Source organism: Oncorhynchus mykiss, unplaced genomic scaffold (genome assembly GCF_013265735.2).
Source record: "Oncorhynchus mykiss isolate Arlee unplaced genomic scaffold, USDA_OmykA_1.1 un_scaffold_476, whole genome shotgun sequence".
In the NCBI taxonomy this organism is placed as follows: domain Eukaryota; kingdom Metazoa; phylum Chordata; class Actinopteri; order Salmoniformes; family Salmonidae; genus Oncorhynchus; species Oncorhynchus mykiss.
In genome coordinates, this window is record NW_023493923.1 from 5,001 (window position 1) to 20,000 (window position 15,000).

General features: G+C 46.2%; 45 non-coding genes and 2 pseudogenes across 45 annotated transcripts; all 47 read right to left on the bottom strand.

The window, feature by feature from the left end:
• Positions 1–91: 91 nt before the first annotated feature.
• On the bottom strand, positions 92–210 carry LOC118957775. Its single transcript, XR_005046878.1, has one exon. It is a non-coding gene; the product is annotated as a 5S ribosomal RNA (ribosomal RNA).
• Positions 211–467: 257 nt separating this feature from the next.
• Positions 468–586, bottom strand: LOC118957786. Its single transcript, XR_005046889.1, has one exon. It is a non-coding gene; the product is annotated as a 5S ribosomal RNA (ribosomal RNA).
• A 177-nt stretch (positions 587–763) lies between these two features.
• Positions 764–882, bottom strand: LOC118957797. The gene has a single exon (XR_005046900.1). It is a non-coding gene; the product is annotated as a 5S ribosomal RNA (ribosomal RNA).
• Positions 883–1,141: 259 nt separating this feature from the next.
• LOC118957808 lies at positions 1,142–1,260 on the bottom strand. The gene has a single exon (XR_005046911.1). It is a non-coding gene; the product is annotated as a 5S ribosomal RNA (ribosomal RNA).
• A 177-nt stretch (positions 1,261–1,437) lies between these two features.
• Positions 1,438–1,556, bottom strand: LOC118957819. The gene has a single exon (XR_005046922.1). It is a non-coding gene; the product is annotated as a 5S ribosomal RNA (ribosomal RNA).
• A 176-nt stretch (positions 1,557–1,732) lies between these two features.
• On the bottom strand, positions 1,733–1,851 carry LOC118957830. Its single transcript, XR_005046933.1, has one exon. It is a non-coding gene; the product is annotated as a 5S ribosomal RNA (ribosomal RNA).
• A 175-nt stretch (positions 1,852–2,026) lies between these two features.
• LOC118957841 lies at positions 2,027–2,145 on the bottom strand. The gene has a single exon (XR_005046944.1). It is a non-coding gene; the product is annotated as a 5S ribosomal RNA (ribosomal RNA).
• A 176-nt stretch (positions 2,146–2,321) lies between these two features.
• Positions 2,322–2,439, bottom strand: LOC118957955 (annotated as a pseudogene).
• A 709-nt stretch (positions 2,440–3,148) lies between these two features.
• Positions 3,149–3,267, bottom strand: LOC118957853. Its single transcript, XR_005046956.1, has one exon. It is a non-coding gene; the product is annotated as a 5S ribosomal RNA (ribosomal RNA).
• Positions 3,268–3,443: 176 nt separating this feature from the next.
• LOC118957864 lies at positions 3,444–3,562 on the bottom strand. The gene has a single exon (XR_005046967.1). It is a non-coding gene; the product is annotated as a 5S ribosomal RNA (ribosomal RNA).
• A 177-nt stretch (positions 3,563–3,739) lies between these two features.
• On the bottom strand, positions 3,740–3,858 carry LOC118957875. The gene has a single exon (XR_005046978.1). It is a non-coding gene; the product is annotated as a 5S ribosomal RNA (ribosomal RNA).
• A 176-nt stretch (positions 3,859–4,034) lies between these two features.
• Positions 4,035–4,153, bottom strand: LOC118957974 (annotated as a pseudogene).
• A 257-nt stretch (positions 4,154–4,410) lies between these two features.
• On the bottom strand, positions 4,411–4,529 carry LOC118957886. Its single transcript, XR_005046989.1, has one exon. It is a non-coding gene; the product is annotated as a 5S ribosomal RNA (ribosomal RNA).
• A 258-nt stretch (positions 4,530–4,787) lies between these two features.
• On the bottom strand, positions 4,788–4,906 carry LOC118957897. The gene has a single exon (XR_005047000.1). It is a non-coding gene; the product is annotated as a 5S ribosomal RNA (ribosomal RNA).
• Positions 4,907–5,083: 177 nt separating this feature from the next.
• On the bottom strand, positions 5,084–5,202 carry LOC118957908. Its single transcript, XR_005047011.1, has one exon. It is a non-coding gene; the product is annotated as a 5S ribosomal RNA (ribosomal RNA).
• Positions 5,203–5,379: 177 nt separating this feature from the next.
• On the bottom strand, positions 5,380–5,498 carry LOC118957919. Its single transcript, XR_005047022.1, has one exon. It is a non-coding gene; the product is annotated as a 5S ribosomal RNA (ribosomal RNA).
• Positions 5,499–5,758: 260 nt separating this feature from the next.
• On the bottom strand, positions 5,759–5,877 carry LOC118957930. The gene has a single exon (XR_005047033.1). It is a non-coding gene; the product is annotated as a 5S ribosomal RNA (ribosomal RNA).
• Positions 5,878–6,054: 177 nt separating this feature from the next.
• LOC118957941 lies at positions 6,055–6,173 on the bottom strand. The gene has a single exon (XR_005047044.1). It is a non-coding gene; the product is annotated as a 5S ribosomal RNA (ribosomal RNA).
• Positions 6,174–6,350: 177 nt separating this feature from the next.
• LOC118957952 lies at positions 6,351–6,469 on the bottom strand. The gene has a single exon (XR_005047055.1). It is a non-coding gene; the product is annotated as a 5S ribosomal RNA (ribosomal RNA).
• Positions 6,470–6,646: 177 nt separating this feature from the next.
• LOC118957964 lies at positions 6,647–6,765 on the bottom strand. Its single transcript, XR_005047057.1, has one exon. It is a non-coding gene; the product is annotated as a 5S ribosomal RNA (ribosomal RNA).
• Positions 6,766–7,025: 260 nt separating this feature from the next.
• LOC118957975 lies at positions 7,026–7,144 on the bottom strand. Its single transcript, XR_005047058.1, has one exon. It is a non-coding gene; the product is annotated as a 5S ribosomal RNA (ribosomal RNA).
• Positions 7,145–7,321: 177 nt separating this feature from the next.
• LOC118957980 lies at positions 7,322–7,440 on the bottom strand. The gene has a single exon (XR_005047059.1). It is a non-coding gene; the product is annotated as a 5S ribosomal RNA (ribosomal RNA).
• Positions 7,441–7,617: 177 nt separating this feature from the next.
• On the bottom strand, positions 7,618–7,736 carry LOC118957981. Its single transcript, XR_005047060.1, has one exon. It is a non-coding gene; the product is annotated as a 5S ribosomal RNA (ribosomal RNA).
• A 260-nt stretch (positions 7,737–7,996) lies between these two features.
• Positions 7,997–8,115, bottom strand: LOC118957982. Its single transcript, XR_005047061.1, has one exon. It is a non-coding gene; the product is annotated as a 5S ribosomal RNA (ribosomal RNA).
• A 177-nt stretch (positions 8,116–8,292) lies between these two features.
• On the bottom strand, positions 8,293–8,411 carry LOC118957983. Its single transcript, XR_005047062.1, has one exon. It is a non-coding gene; the product is annotated as a 5S ribosomal RNA (ribosomal RNA).
• A 177-nt stretch (positions 8,412–8,588) lies between these two features.
• Positions 8,589–8,707, bottom strand: LOC118957984. The gene has a single exon (XR_005047063.1). It is a non-coding gene; the product is annotated as a 5S ribosomal RNA (ribosomal RNA).
• Positions 8,708–8,883: 176 nt separating this feature from the next.
• LOC118957985 lies at positions 8,884–9,002 on the bottom strand. The gene has a single exon (XR_005047064.1). It is a non-coding gene; the product is annotated as a 5S ribosomal RNA (ribosomal RNA).
• A 177-nt stretch (positions 9,003–9,179) lies between these two features.
• On the bottom strand, positions 9,180–9,298 carry LOC118957986. The gene has a single exon (XR_005047065.1). It is a non-coding gene; the product is annotated as a 5S ribosomal RNA (ribosomal RNA).
• A 177-nt stretch (positions 9,299–9,475) lies between these two features.
• LOC118957987 lies at positions 9,476–9,594 on the bottom strand. Its single transcript, XR_005047066.1, has one exon. It is a non-coding gene; the product is annotated as a 5S ribosomal RNA (ribosomal RNA).
• A 177-nt stretch (positions 9,595–9,771) lies between these two features.
• On the bottom strand, positions 9,772–9,890 carry LOC118957989. The gene has a single exon (XR_005047068.1). It is a non-coding gene; the product is annotated as a 5S ribosomal RNA (ribosomal RNA).
• Positions 9,891–10,067: 177 nt separating this feature from the next.
• Positions 10,068–10,186, bottom strand: LOC118957990. The gene has a single exon (XR_005047069.1). It is a non-coding gene; the product is annotated as a 5S ribosomal RNA (ribosomal RNA).
• Positions 10,187–10,363: 177 nt separating this feature from the next.
• LOC118957991 lies at positions 10,364–10,482 on the bottom strand. Its single transcript, XR_005047070.1, has one exon. It is a non-coding gene; the product is annotated as a 5S ribosomal RNA (ribosomal RNA).
• A 177-nt stretch (positions 10,483–10,659) lies between these two features.
• Positions 10,660–10,778, bottom strand: LOC118957992. The gene has a single exon (XR_005047071.1). It is a non-coding gene; the product is annotated as a 5S ribosomal RNA (ribosomal RNA).
• A 177-nt stretch (positions 10,779–10,955) lies between these two features.
• On the bottom strand, positions 10,956–11,074 carry LOC118957993. Its single transcript, XR_005047072.1, has one exon. It is a non-coding gene; the product is annotated as a 5S ribosomal RNA (ribosomal RNA).
• A 177-nt stretch (positions 11,075–11,251) lies between these two features.
• On the bottom strand, positions 11,252–11,370 carry LOC118957994. Its single transcript, XR_005047073.1, has one exon. It is a non-coding gene; the product is annotated as a 5S ribosomal RNA (ribosomal RNA).
• A 177-nt stretch (positions 11,371–11,547) lies between these two features.
• LOC118957995 lies at positions 11,548–11,666 on the bottom strand. Its single transcript, XR_005047074.1, has one exon. It is a non-coding gene; the product is annotated as a 5S ribosomal RNA (ribosomal RNA).
• A 177-nt stretch (positions 11,667–11,843) lies between these two features.
• LOC118957996 lies at positions 11,844–11,962 on the bottom strand. The gene has a single exon (XR_005047075.1). It is a non-coding gene; the product is annotated as a 5S ribosomal RNA (ribosomal RNA).
• Positions 11,963–12,139: 177 nt separating this feature from the next.
• Positions 12,140–12,258, bottom strand: LOC118957997. The gene has a single exon (XR_005047076.1). It is a non-coding gene; the product is annotated as a 5S ribosomal RNA (ribosomal RNA).
• Positions 12,259–12,435: 177 nt separating this feature from the next.
• LOC118957998 lies at positions 12,436–12,554 on the bottom strand. Its single transcript, XR_005047077.1, has one exon. It is a non-coding gene; the product is annotated as a 5S ribosomal RNA (ribosomal RNA).
• Positions 12,555–12,731: 177 nt separating this feature from the next.
• On the bottom strand, positions 12,732–12,850 carry LOC118958000. The gene has a single exon (XR_005047079.1). It is a non-coding gene; the product is annotated as a 5S ribosomal RNA (ribosomal RNA).
• Positions 12,851–13,027: 177 nt separating this feature from the next.
• On the bottom strand, positions 13,028–13,146 carry LOC118958001. Its single transcript, XR_005047080.1, has one exon. It is a non-coding gene; the product is annotated as a 5S ribosomal RNA (ribosomal RNA).
• Positions 13,147–13,323: 177 nt separating this feature from the next.
• Positions 13,324–13,442, bottom strand: LOC118958002. Its single transcript, XR_005047081.1, has one exon. It is a non-coding gene; the product is annotated as a 5S ribosomal RNA (ribosomal RNA).
• A 177-nt stretch (positions 13,443–13,619) lies between these two features.
• Positions 13,620–13,738, bottom strand: LOC118958003. Its single transcript, XR_005047082.1, has one exon. It is a non-coding gene; the product is annotated as a 5S ribosomal RNA (ribosomal RNA).
• Positions 13,739–13,915: 177 nt separating this feature from the next.
• Positions 13,916–14,034, bottom strand: LOC118958004. The gene has a single exon (XR_005047083.1). It is a non-coding gene; the product is annotated as a 5S ribosomal RNA (ribosomal RNA).
• A 177-nt stretch (positions 14,035–14,211) lies between these two features.
• LOC118957737 lies at positions 14,212–14,330 on the bottom strand. Its single transcript, XR_005046840.1, has one exon. It is a non-coding gene; the product is annotated as a 5S ribosomal RNA (ribosomal RNA).
• Positions 14,331–14,507: 177 nt separating this feature from the next.
• Positions 14,508–14,626, bottom strand: LOC118957738. The gene has a single exon (XR_005046841.1). It is a non-coding gene; the product is annotated as a 5S ribosomal RNA (ribosomal RNA).
• Positions 14,627–14,803: 177 nt separating this feature from the next.
• LOC118957739 lies at positions 14,804–14,922 on the bottom strand. The gene has a single exon (XR_005046842.1). It is a non-coding gene; the product is annotated as a 5S ribosomal RNA (ribosomal RNA).
• Positions 14,923–15,000: the final 78 nt, after the last annotated feature.

The following is a 15,000-nucleotide window of genomic DNA, read 5'->3' on the forward strand; positions in this document are numbered from 1 at the left end:
CCTGCTTACTTATTTCAAAGCGAGGGCACATATTTCAGCCTTGTGGGAAAAAACGGACAAAGAGTTGAAATTCCACAAGGCAGTGACAAAAAGCTTACAGCACCTGGTATTCCCAGGCGGTCTCCCATCCAAGTACTAACCAGGCCCGACCCTGCTTAGCTTCCGAGATCGGACGAGATCAGGCGTACTCAGGCCGGTGTGGCCGTAAGCGAAAACTATCTCTTGGTGCACCATGAAAGTCAAAGTGAGCCTGATTAACAGCTGTTGCATTTCCACCATTTAGATAAGCATCTTTGTGTCACTCAAAAAGTGGAGAAATTGCATATACTGTAGCCATAATTTGTAGCACAGATTGTTGGATGAAATACAAACTAACCTTGCTTACTTATTTCAAAGCGAGGGCACATATTTCAGCCTTGTGGGAAAAAACGGACAAAGAGTTGAAATTCCACAAGGCAGTGACAAAAAGCTTACAGCACCTGGTATTCCCAGGCGGTCTCCCATCCAAGTACTAACCAGGCCCGACCCTGCTTAGCTTCCGAGATCGGACGAGATCAGGCGTACTCAGGCCGGTGTGGCCGTAAGCGAAAGGCAATCTCAAAAAGTGGATGAAATTGCATATACTGTAGCCATAATTTGTAGCACAGATTGTTGGATGAAATACAAACTAACCTTGCTTACTTATTTCAAAGCGAGGGCACATATTTCAGCCTTGTGGGAAAAAACGGACAAAGAGTTGAAATTCCACAAGGCAGTGACAAAAAGCTTACAGCACCTGGTATTCCCAGGCGGTCTCCCATCCAAGTACTAACCAGGCCCGACCCTGCTTAGCTTCCGAGATCGGACGAGATCAGGCGTACTCAGGCCGGTGTGGCCGTAAGCGAGAAACTATCTCTTGGTGCACTATGTAAAGTCAAAGTGAGCCTGATTAACAGCTGTTGCATTTCCACCATTTAGATAAGCATCTTTGTGTCACTCAAAAAGTGGAAGAAATTGCATATACTGTAGCCATAATTTGTAGCACAGATTGTTGGATGAAATACAAACTAACCTTGCTTACTTATTTCAAAGCGAGGGCACATATTTCAGCCTTGTGGGAAAAACGGACAAAGAGTTGAAATTCCACAAGGCAGTGACAAAAAGCTTACAGCACCTGGTATTCCCAGGCGGTCTCCCATCCAAGTACTAACCAGGCCCGACCCTGCTTAGCTTCCGAGATCGGACGAGATCAGGCGTACTCAGGCCGGTGTGGCCGTAAGCGAAAGGCAATCTCAAAAAGTGGATGAAATTGCATATACTGTAGCCATAATTTGTAGCACAGATTGTTGGATGAAATACAAACTAACCTTGCTTACTTATTTCAAAGCGAGGGCACATATTTCAGCCTTGTGGGAAAAAACGGACAAAGAGTTGAAATTCCACAAGGCAGTGACAAAAAGCTTACAGCACCTGGTATTCCCAGGCGGTCTCCCATCCAAGTACTAACCAGGCCCGACCCTGCTTAGCTTCCGAGATCGGACGAGATCAGGCGTACTCAGGCCGGTGTGGCCGTAAGCGAAAGGCATCTCAAAAAGTGGATGAAATTGCATATACTGTAGCCATAATTTGTAGCACAGATTGTTGGATGAAATACAAACTAACCTTGCTTACTTATTTCAAAGCGAGGGCACATATTTCAGCCTTGTGGGAAAAAACGGACAAAGAGTTGAAATTCCACAAGGCAGTGACAAAAAGCTTACAGCACCTGGTATTCCCAGGCGGTCTCCCATCCAAGTACTAACCAGGCCCGACCCTGCTTAGCTTCCGAGATCGGACGAGATCAGGCGTACTCAGGCCGGTGTGGCCGTAAGCGAAAGGCAATCTCAAAAGTGGATGAAATTGCATATACTGTAGCCATAATTTGTAGCACAGATTGTTGGATGAAATACAAACTAACCTTGCTTACTTATTTCAAAGCGAGGGCACATATTTCAGCCTTGTGGGAAAAACGGACAAAGAGTTGAAATTCCACAAGGCAGTGACAAAAAGCTTACAGCACCTGGTATTCCCAGGCGGTCTCCCATCCAAGTACTAACCAGGCCCGACCCTGCTTAGCTTCCGAGATCGGACGAGATCAGGCGTACTCAGGCCGGTGTGGCCGTAAGCGAAAGGCAATCTCAAAAGTGGATGAAATTGCATATACTGTAGCCATAATTTGTAGCACAGATTGTTGGATGAAATACAAACTAACCTTGCTTACTTATTTCAAAGCGAGGGCACATATTTCAGCCTTGTGGGAAAAAACGGACAAAGAGTTGAAATTCCACAAGGCAGTGACAAAAAGCTTACAGCACCTGGTATTCCCAGGCGGTCTCCCATCCAAGTACTAACCAGGCCCGACCCTGCTTAGCTTCCGAGATCGGACGAGATCAGGCGTACTCAGGCCGTGTGGCCGTAAGCGAAAGGCAATCTCAAAAAGTGGATGAAATTGCATATACTGTAGCCATAATTTGTAGCACAGATTGTTGGATGAAATACAAACTAACCTTGCTTACTTATTTCAAAGCGAGGGCACATATTTCAGCCTTGTGGGAAAAAACGGACAAAGAGTTGAAATTCCACAAGGCAGTGACAAAAAGCTTACAGCACCTGGTATTCCCAGGCGGTCTCCCATCCAAGTACTAACCAGCCCGACCCTGCTTAGCTTACCGGAGGCCGGACGAAGAGACGAAACCTAGCCGAAAGCGATAGGAAAGAGAACCGAATGGACTTGGTCGCCAAAGAGCCGAAAGGACGAAATAGCCAAAACCAGGCCCGATTAAAGGAAGAAATACGGGAACCGCCGACCAAGACGAGAAATGATTGAACCAGGCCCAAGGCCGTGATCGAAAGAAACGCCGACCGAACCGACCCACGGAGTACCAAACAGCCCGACCCTGCTTAGCTTCCGAGATCGGACGAGATCAGGCGTACTCAGGCCGTGTGGCCGTAAGCGAAAGGCAATCTCAAAAGTGGATGAAATTGCATATACTGTAGCCATAATTTGTAGCACAGATTGTTGGATGAAATACAAACTAACCTTGCTTACTTATTTCAAAGCGAGGGCACATATTTCAGCCTTGTGGGAAAAACGGACAAAGAGTTGAAATTCCACAAGGCAGTGACAAAAAGCTTACAGCACCTGGTATTCCCAGGCGGTCTCCCATCCAAGTACTAACCAGGCCCGACCCTGCTTAGCTTCCGAGATCGGACGAGATCAGGCGTACTCAGGCCGGTGTGGCCGTAAGCGAAAGGCAATCTCAAAAGTGGATGAAATTGCATATACTGTAGCCATAATTTGTAGCACAGATTGTTGGATGAAATACAAACTAACCTTGCTTACTTATTTCAAAGCGAGGGCACATATTTCAGCCTTGTGGGAAAAAACGGACAAAGAGTTGAAATTCCACAAGGCAGTGACAAAAAGCTTACAGCACCTGGTATTCCCAGGCGGTCTCCCATCCAAGTACTAACCAGGCCCGACCCTGCTTAGCTTCCGAGATCGGACGAGATCAGGCGTACTCAGGCCGGTGTGGCCGTAAGCGAAAGGCAATCTCAAAAAGTGGATGAAATTGCATATACTGTAGCCATAATTTGTAGCACAGATTGTTGGATGAAATACAAACTAACCTTGCTTACTTATTTCAAAGCGAGGGCACATATTTCAGCCTTGTGGGAAAAAACGGACAAAGAGTTGAAATTCCACAAGGCAGTGACAAAAAGCTTACAGCACCTGGTATTCCCAGGCGGTCTCCCATCCAAGTACTAACCAGGCCCGACCCTGCTTAGCTTCCGAGATCGGACGAGATCAGGCGTACTCAGGCCGGTGTGGCCGTAAGCGAAAGGCAATCTCAAAAGTGGATGAAATTGCATATACTGTAGCCATAATTTGTAGCACAGATTGTTGGATGAAATACAAACTAACCTTGCTTACTTATTTCAAAGCGAGGGCACATATTTCAGCCTTGTGGGAAAAAACGGACAAAGAGTTGAAATTCCACAAGGCAGTGACAAAAAGCTTACAGCACCTGGTATTCCCAGGCGGTCTCCCCATCCAAGTACTAACCAGGCCCGACCCTGCTTAGCTTCCGAGATCGGACGAGATCAGGCGTACTCAGGCCGGTGTGCCGTAAGCGAGAAACTATCTCTTGGTGCACTATGTAAGTCAAAGTGAGCCTGATTACAGCTGTTGCATTTCCACCATTTAGATAAGCTCTTTGTGTCACTCAAAAAGTGGAAGAAATTGCATATACTGTAGCCATAATTTGTAGCACAGATTGTTGGATGAAATACAAACTAACCTTGCTTACTTATTTCAAAGCGAGGGCACATATTTCAGCCTTGTGGGAAAAAACGGACAAAGAGTTGAAATTCCACAAGGCAGTGACAAAAAGCTTACAGCACCTGGTATTCCCAGGCGGTCTCCCATCCAAGTACTAACCAGGCCCGACCCTGCTTAGCTTCCGAGATCGGACGAGATCAGGCGTACTCAGGCCGGTGTGGCCGTAAGCGAGAAACTATCTCTTGGTGCACCATGTAAAGTCAAAGTGAGCCTGATTAACAGCTGTTGCATTTCCACCATTTAGATAAGCATCTTTGTGTCACTCAAAAGTGGAAGAATTGCATATACTGTAGCCATAATTTGTAGCACAGATTGTTGGATGAAATACAAACTAACCTTGCTTACTTATTTCAAAGCGAGGGCACATATTTCAGCCTTGTGGGAAAAAACGGACAAAGAGTTGAAATTCCACAAGGCAGTGACAAAAAGCTTACAGCACCTGGTATTCCCAGGCGGTCTCCCATCCAAGTACTAACCAGGCCCGACCCTGCTTAGCTTCCGAGATCGGACGAGATCAGGCGTACTCAGGCCGGTGTGGCCGTAAGCGAAAGGCAATCTCAAAAAGTGGATGAAATTGCATATACTGTAGCCATAATTTGTAGCACAGATTGTTGGATGAAATACAAACTAACCTTGCTTACTTATTTCAAAGCGAGGGCACATATTTCAGCCTTGTGGGAAAAAACGGACAAAGAGTTGAAATTCCACAAGGCAGTGACAAAAAGCTTACAGCACCTGGTATTCCCAGGCGGTCTCCCATCCAAGTACTAACCAGGCCCGACCCTGCTTAGCTTCCGAGATCGGACGAGATCAGGCGTACTCAGGCCGGTGTGGCCGTAAGCGAAAGGCAATCTCAAAAAGTGGATGAAATTGCATATACTGTAGCCATAATTTGTAGCACAGATTGTTGGATGAAATACAAACTAACCTTGCTTACTTATTTCAAAGCGAGGGCACATATTTCAGCCTTGTGGGAAAAAACGGACAAAGAGTTGAAATTCCACAAGGCAGTGACAAAAAGCTTACAGCACCTGGTATTCCCAGGCGGTCTCCCATCCAAGTACTAACCAGGCCCGACCCTGCTTAGCTTCCGAGATCGGACGAGATCAGGCGTACTCAGGCCGGTGTGGCCGTAAGCGAGAAACTATCTCTTGGTGCACCATGTAAAGTCAAAGTGAGCCTGATTAACAGCTGTTGCATTTCCACCATTTAGATAAGCATCTTTGTGTCACTCAAAAAGTGGAAGAAATTGCATATACTGTAGCCATAATTTGTAGCACAGATTGTTGGATGAAATACAAACTAACCTTGCTTACTTATTTCAAAGCGAGGGCACATATTTCAGCCTTGTGGGAAAAAACGGACAAAGAGTTGAAATTCCACAAGGCAGTGACAAAAAGCTTACAGCACCTGGTATTCCCAGGCGGTCTCCCATCCAAGTACTAACCAGGCCCGACCCTGCTTAGCTTCCGAGATCGGACGAGATCAGGCGTACTCAGGCCGGTGTGGCCGTAAGCGAAAGGCAATCTCAAAAAGTGGATGAAATTGCATATACTGTAGCCATAATTTGTAGCACAGATTGTTGGATGAAATACAAACTAACCTTGCTTACTTATTTCAAAGCGAGGGCACATATTTCAGCCTTGTGGGAAAAAACGGACAAAGAGTTGAAATTCCACAAGGCAGTGACAAAAAGCTTACAGCACCTGGTATTCCCAGGCGGTCTCCCATCCAAGTACTAACCAGGCCCGACCCTGCTTAGCTTCCGAGATCGGACGAGATCAGGCGTACTCAGGCCGGTGTGGCCGTAAGCGAAAGGCAATCTCAAAAAGTGGATGAAATTGCATATACTGTAGCCATAATTTGTAGCACAGATTGTTGGATGAAATACAAACTAACCTTGCTTACTTATTTCAAAGCGAGGGCACATATTTCAGCCTTGTGGGAAAAAACGGACAAAGAGTTGAAATTCCACAAGGCAGTGACAAAAAGCTTACAGCACCTGGTATTCCCAGGCGGTCTCCCATCCAAGTACTAACCAGGCCCGACCCTGCTTAGCTTCCGAGATCGGACGAGATCAGGCGTACTCAGGCCGGTGTGGCCGTAAGCGAAAGGCAATCTCAAAAAGTGGATGAAATTGCATATACTGTAGCCATAATTTGTAGCACAGATTGTTGGATGAAATACAAACTAACCTTGCTTACTTATTTCAAAGCGAGGGCACATATTTCAGCCTTGTGGGAAAAAACGGACAAAGAGTTGAAATTCCACAAGGCAGTGACAAAAAGCTTACAGCACCTGGTATTCCCAGGCGGTCTCCCATCCAAGTACTAACCAGGCCCGACCCTGCTTAGCTTCCGAGATCGGACGAGATCAGGCGTACTCAGGCCGGTGTGGCCGTAAGCGAGAAACTATCTCTTGGTGCACCATGTAAAGTCAAAGTGAGCCTGATTAACAGCTGTTGCATTTCCACCATTTAGATAAGCATCTTTGTGTCACTCAAAAAGTGGAAGAAATTGCATATACTGTAGCCATAATTTGTAGCACAGATTGTTGGATGAAATACAAACTAACCTTGCTTACTTATTTCAAAGCGAGGGCACATATTTCAGCCTTGTGGGAAAAAACGGACAAAGAGTTGAAATTCCACAAGGCAGTGACAAAAAGCTTACAGCACCTGGTATTCCCAGGCGGTCTCCCATCCAAGTACTAACCAGGCCCGACCCTGCTTAGCTTCCGAGATCGGACGAGATCAGGCGTACTCAGGCCGGTGTGGCCGTAAGCGAAAGGCAATCTCAAAAAGTGGATGAAATTGCATATACTGTAGCCATAATTTGTAGCACAGATTGTTGGATGAAATACAAACTAACCTTGCTTACTTATTTCAAAGCGAGGGCACATATTTCAGCCTTGTGGGAAAAAACGGACAAAGAGTTGAAATTCCACAAGGCAGTGACAAAAAGCTTACAGCACCTGGTATTCCCAGGCGGTCTCCCATCCAAGTACTAACCAGGCCCGACCCTGCTTAGCTTCCGAGATCGGACGAGATCAGGCGTACTCAGGCCGGTGTGGCCGTAAGCGAAAGGCAATCTCAAAAAGTGGATGAAATTGCATATACTGTAGCCATAATTTGTAGCACAGATTGTTGGATGAAATACAAACTAACCTTGCTTACTTATTTCAAAGCGAGGGCACATATTTCAGCCTTGTGGGAAAAAACGGACAAAGAGTTGAAATTCCACAAGGCAGTGACAAAAAGCTTACAGCACCTGGTATTCCCAGGCGGTCTCCCATCCAAGTACTAACCAGGCCCGACCCTGCTTAGCTTCCGAGATCGGACGAGATCAGGCGTACTCAGGCCGGTGTGGCCGTAAGCGAGAAACTATCTCTTGGTGCACCATGTAAAGTCAAAGTGAGCCTGATTAACAGCTGTTGCATTTCCACCATTTAGATAAGCATCTTTGTGTCACTCAAAAAGTGGAAGAAATTGCATATACTGTAGCCATAATTTGTAGCACAGATTGTTGGATGAAATACAAACTAACCTTGCTTACTTATTTCAAAGCGAGGGCACATATTTCAGCCTTGTGGGAAAAAACGGACAAAGAGTTGAAATTCCACAAGGCAGTGACAAAAAGCTTACAGCACCTGGTATTCCCAGGCGGTCTCCCATCCAAGTACTAACCAGGCCCGACCCTGCTTAGCTTCCGAGATCGGACGAGATCAGGCGTACTCAGGCCGGTGTGGCCGTAAGCGAAAGGCAATCTCAAAAAGTGGATGAAATTGCATATACTGTAGCCATAATTTGTAGCACAGATTGTTGGATGAAATACAAACTAACCTTGCTTACTTATTTCAAAGCGAGGGCACATATTTCAGCCTTGTGGGAAAAAACGGACAAAGAGTTGAAATTCCACAAGGCAGTGACAAAAAGCTTACAGCACCTGGTATTCCCAGGCGGTCTCCCATCCAAGTACTAACCAGGCCCGACCCTGCTTAGCTTCCGAGATCGGACGAGATCAGGCGTACTCAGGCCGGTGTGGCCGTAAGCGAAAGGCAATCTCAAAAAGTGGATGAAATTGCATATACTGTAGCCATAATTTGTAGCACAGATTGTTGGATGAAATACAAACTAACCTTGCTTACTTATTTCAAAGCGAGGGCACATATTTCAGCCTTGTGGGAAAAAACGGACAAAGAGTTGAAATTCCACAAGGCAGTGACAAAAAGCTTACAGCACCTGGTATTCCCAGGCGGTCTCCCATCCAAGTACTAACCAGGCCCGACCCTGCTTAGCTTCCGAGATCGGACGAGATCAGGCGTACTCAGGCCGGTGTGGCCGTAAGCAAAGGCAATCTCAAAAAGTGGATGAAATTGCATATACTGTAGCCATAATTTGTAGCACAGATTGTTGGATGAAATACAAACTAACCTTGCTTACTTATTTCAAAGCGAGGGCACATATTTCAGCCTTGTGGGAAAAAACGGACAAAGAGTTGAAATTCCACAAGGCAGTGACAAAAAGCTTACAGCACCTGGTATTCCCAGGCGGTCTCCCATCCAAGTACTAACCAGGCCCGACCCTGCTTAGCTTCCGAGATCGGACGAGATCAGGCGTACTCAGGCCGGTGTGGCCGTAAGCGAAAGGCAATCTCAAAAAGTGGATGAAATTGCATATACTGTAGCCATAATTTGTAGCACAGATTGTTGGATGAAATACAAACTAACCTTGCTTACTTATTTCAAAGCGAGGGCACATATTTCAGCCTTGTGGGAAAAAACGGACAAAGAGTTGAAATTCCACAAGGCAGTGACAAAAAGCTTACAGCACCTGGTATTCCCAGGCGGTCTCCCATCCAAGTACTAACCAGGCCCGACCCTGCTTAGCTTCCGAGATCGGACGAGATCAGGCGTACTCAGGCCGGTGTGGCCGTAAGCGAAAGGCAATCTCAAAAAGTGGATGAAATTGCATATACTGTAGCCATAATTTGTAGCACAGATTGTTGGATGAAATACAAACTAACCTTGCTTACTTATTTCAAAGCGAGGGCACATATTTCAGCCTTGTGGGAAAAAACGGACAAAGAGTTGAAATTCCACAAGGCAGTGACAAAAAGCTTACAGCACCTGGTATTCCCAGGCGGTCTCCCATCCAAGTACTAACCAGGCCCGACCCTGCTTAGCTTCCGAGATCGGACGAGATCAGGCGTACTCAGGCCGGTGTGGCCGTAAGCGAAAGGCAATCTCAAAAAGTGGATGAAATTGCATATACTGTAGCCATAATTTGTAGCACAGATTGTTGGATGAAATACAAACTAACCTTGCTTACTTATTTCAAAGCGAGGGCACATATTTCAGCCTTGTGGGAAAAAACGGACAAAGAGTTGAAATTCCACAAGGCAGTGACAAAAAGCTTACAGCACCTGGTATTCCCAGGCGGTCTCCCATCCAAGTACTAACCAGGCCCGACCCTGCTTAGCTTCCGAGATCGGACGAGATCAGGCGTACTCAGGCCGGTGTGGCCGTAAGCGAAAGGCAATCTCAAAAAGTGGATGAAATTGCATATACTGTAGCCATAATTTGTAGCACAGATTGTTGGATGAAATACAAACTAACCTTGCTTACTTATTTCAAAGCGAGGGCACATATTTCAGCCTTGTGGGAAAAAACGGACAAAGAGTTGAAATTCCACAAGGCAGTGACAAAAAGCTTACAGCACCTGGTATTCCCAGGCGGTCTCCCATCCAAGTACTAACCAGGCCCGACCCTGCTTAGCTTCCGAGATCGGACGAGATCAGGCGTACTCAGGCCGGTGTGGCCGTAAGCGAAAGGCAATCTCAAAAAGTGGATGAAATTGCATATACTGTAGCCATAATTTGTAGCACAGATTGTTGGATGAAATACAAACTAACCTTGCTTACTTATTTCAAAGCGAGGGCACATATTTCAGCCTTGTGGGAAAAAACGGACAAAGAGTTGAAATTCCACAAGGCAGTGACAAAAAGCTTACAGCACCTGGTATTCCCAGGCGGTCTCCCATCCAAGTACTAACCAGGCCCGACCCTGCTTAGCTTCCGAGATCGGACGAGATCAGGCGTACTCAGGCCGGTGTGGCCGTAAGCGAAAAGCAATCTCAAAAAGTGGATGAAATTGCATATACTGTAGCCATAATTTGTAGCACAGATTGTTGGATGAAATACAAACTAACCTTGCTTACTTATTTCAAAGCGAGGGCACATATTTCAGCCTTGTGGGAAAAAACGGACAAAGAGTTGAAATTCCACAAGGCAGTGACAAAAAGCTTACAGCACCTGGTATTCCCAGGCGGTCTCCCATCCAAGTACTAACCAGGCCCGACCCTGCTTAGCTTCCGAGATCGGACGAGATCAGGCGTACTCAGGCCGGTGTGGCCGTAAGCGAAAGGCAATCTCAAAAAGTGGATGAAATTGCATATACTGTAGCCATAATTTGTAGCACAGATTGTTGGATGAAATACAAACTAACCTTGCTTACTTATTTCAAAGCGAGGGCACATATTTCAGCCTTGTGGGAAAAAACGGACAAAGAGTTGAAATTCCACAAGGCAGTGACAAAAAGCTTACAGCACCTGGTATTCCCAGGCGGTCTCCCATCCAAGTACTAACCAGGCCCGACCCTGCTTAGCTTCCGAGATCGGACGAGATCAGGCGTACTCAGGCCGGTGTGGCCGTAAGCGAAAGGCAATCTCAAAAAGTGGATGAAATTGCATATACTGTAGCCATAATTTGTAGCACAGATTGTTGGATGAAATACAAACTAACCTTGCTTACTTATTTCAAAGCGAGGGCACATATTTCAGCCTTGTGGGAAAAAACGGACAAAGAGTTGAAATTCCACAAGGCAGTGACAAAAAGCTTACAGCACCTGGTATTCCCAGGCGGTCTCCCATCCAAGTACTAACCAGGCCCGACCCTGCTTAGCTTCCGAGATCGGACGAGATCAGGCGTACTCAGGCCGGTGTGGCCGTAAGCGAAAGGCAATCTCAAAAAGTGGATGAAATTGCATATACTGTAGCCATAATTTGTAGCACAGATTGTTGGATGAAATACAAACTAACCTTGCTTACTTATTTCAAAGCGAGGGCACATATTTCAGCCTTGTGGGAAAAAACGGACAAAGAGTTGAAATTCCACAAGGCAGTGACAAAAAGCTTACAGCACCTGGTATTCCCAGGCGGTCTCCCATCCAAGTACTAACCAGGCCCGACCCTGCTTAGCTTCCGAGATCGGACGAGATCAGGCGTACTCAGGCCGGTGTGGCCGTAAGCGAAAGGCAATCTCAAAAAGTGGATGAAATTGCATATACTGTAGCCATAATTTGTAGCACAGATTGTTGGATGAAATACAAACTAACCTTGCTTACTTATTTCAAAGCGAGGGCACATATTTCAGCCTTGTGGGAAAAAACGGACAAAGAGTTGAAATTCCACAAGGCAGTGACAAAAAGCTTACAGCACCTGGTATTCCCAGGCGGTCTCCCATCCAAGTACTAACCAGGCCCGACCCTGCTTAGCTTCCGAGATCGGACGAGATCAGGCGTACTCAGGCCGGTGTGGCCGTAAGCGAAAGGCAATCTCAAAAAGTGGATGAAATTGCATATACTGTAGCCATAATTTGTAGCACAGATTGTTGGATGAAATACAAACTAACCTTGCTTACTTATTTCAAAGCGAGGGCACATATTTCAGCCTTGTGGGAAAAAACGGACAAAGAGTTGAAATTCCACAAGGCAGTGACAAAAAGCTTACAGCACCTGGTATTCCCAGGCGGTCTCCCATCCAAGTACTAACCAGGCCCGACCCTGCTTAGCTTCCGAGATCGGACGAGATCAGGCGTACTCAGGCCGGTGTGGCCGTAAGCGAAAGGCAATCTCAAAAAGTGGATGAAATTGCATATACTGTAGCCATAATTTGTAGCACAGATTGTTGGATGAAATACAAACTAACCTTGCTTACTTATTTCAAAGCGAGGGCACATATTTCAGCCTTGTGGGAAAAAACGGACAAAGAGTTGAAATTCCACAAGGCAGTGACAAAAAGCTTACAGCACCTGGTATTCCCAGGCGGTCTCCCATCCAAGTACTAACCAGGCCCGACCCTGCTTAGCTTCCGAGATCGGACGAGATCAGGCGTACTCAGGCCGGTGTGGCCGTAAGCGAAAGGCAATCTCAAAAAGTGGATGAAATTGCATATACTGTAGCCATAATTTGTAGCACAGATTGTTGGATGAAATACAAACTAACCTTGCTTACTTATTTCAAAGCGAGGGCACATATTTCAGCCTTGTGGGAAAAAACGGACAAAGAGTTGAAATTCCACAAGGCAGTGACAAAAAGCTTACAGCACCTGGTATTCCCAGGCGGTCTCCCATCCAAGTACTAACCAGGCCCGACCCTGCTTAGCTTCCGAGATCGGACGAGATCAGGCGTACTCAGGCCGGTGTGGCCGTAAGCGAAAGGCAATCTCAAAAAGTGGATGAAATTGCATATACTGTAGCCATAATTTGTAGCACAGATTGTTGGATGAAATACAAACTAACCTTGCTTACTTATTTCAAAGCGAGGGCACATATTTCAGCCTTGTGGGAAAAAACGGACAAAGAGTTGAAATTCCACAAGGCAGTGACAAAAAGCTTACAGCACCTGGTATTCCCAGGCGGTCTCCCATCCAAGTACTAACCAGGCCCGACCCTGCTTAGCTTCCGAGATCGGACGAGATCAGGCGTACTCAGGCCGGTGTGGCCGTAAGCGAAAGGCAATCTCAAAAAGTGGATGAAATTGCATATACTGTAGCCATAATTTGTAGCACAGATTGTTGGATGAAATACAAACTAACCTTGCTTACTTATTTCAAAGCGAGGGCACATATTTCAGCCTTGTGGGAAAAAACGGACAAAGAGTTGAAATTCCACAAGGCAGTGACAAAAAGCTTACAGCACCTGGTATTCCCAGGCGGTCTCCCATCCAAGTACTAACCAGGCCCGACCCTGCTTAGCTTCCGAGATCGGACGAGATCAGGCGTACTCAGGCCGGTGTGGCCGTAAGCGAAAGGCAATCTCAAAAAGTGGATGAAATTGCATATACTGTAGCCATAATTTGTAGCACAGATTGTTGGATGAAATACAAACTAACCTTGCTTACTTATTTCAAAGCGAGGGCACATATTTCAGCCTTGTGGGAAAAAACGGACAAAGAGTTGAAATTCCACAAGGCAGTGACAAAAAGCTTACAGCACCTGGTATTCCCAGGCGGTCTCCCATCCAAGTACTAACCAGGCCCGACCCTGCTTAGCTTCCGAGATCGGACGAGATCAGGCGTACTCAGGCCGGTGTGGCCGTAAGCGAAAGGCAATCTCAAAAAGTGGATGAAATTGCATATACTGTAGCCATAATTTGTAGCACAGATTGTTGGATGAAATACAAACTAACCTTGCTTACTTATTTCAAAGCGAGGGCACATATTTCAGCCTTGTGGGAAAAAACGGACAAAGAGTTGAAATTCCACAAGGCAGTGACAAAAAGCTTACAGCACCTGGTATTCCCAGGCGGTCTCCCATCCAAGTACTAACCAGGCCCGACCCTGCTTAGCTTCCGAGATCGGACGAGATCAGGCGTACTCAGGCCGGTGTGGCCGTAAGCGAAAGGCAATCTCAAAAAGTGGATGAAATTGCATATACTGTAGCCATAATTTGTAGCACAGATTGTTGGATGAAATACAAACTAACCTTGCTTACTTATTTCAAAGCGAGGGCACATATTTCAGCCTTGTGGGAAAAAACGGACAAAGAGTTGAAATTCCACAAGGCAGTGACAAAAAGCTTACAGCACCTGGTATTCCCAGGCGGTCTCCCATCCAAGTACTAACCAGGCCCGACCCTGCTTAGCTTCCGAGATCGGACGAGATCAGGCGTACTCAGGCCGGTGTGGCCGTAAGCGAAAGGCAATCTCAAAAAGTGGATGAAATTGCATATACTGTAGCCATAATTTGTAGCACAGATTGTTGGATGAAATACAAACTAACCTTGCTTACTTATTTCAAAGCGAGGGCACATATTTCAGCCTTGTGGGAAAAAACGGACAAAGAGTTGAAATTCCACAAGGCAGTGACAAAAAGCTTACAGCACCTGGTATTCCCAGGCGGTCTCCCATCCAAGTACTAACCAGGCCCGACCCTGCTTAGCTTCCGAGATCGGACGAGATCAGGCGTACTCAGGCCGGTGTGGCCGTAAGCGAAAGGCAATCTCAAAAAGTGGATGAAATTGCATATACTGTAGCCATAATTTGTAGCACAGATTGTTGGATGAAATACAAACTAACCTTGCTTACTTATTTCAAAGCGAGGGCACATATTTCAGCCTTGTGGGAAAAAACGGACAAAGAGTTGAAATTCCACAAGGCAGTGACAAAAAGCTTACAGCACCTGGTATTCCCAGGCGGTCTCCCATCCAAGTACTAACCAGGCCCGACCCTGCTTAGCTTCCGAGATCGGACGAGATCAGGCGTACTCAGGCCGGTGTGGCCGTAAGCGAAAGGCAATCTCAAAAAGTGGATGAAATTGCATATACTGTAGCCATAATTTGTAGCACAGATTGTTGGATGAAATAC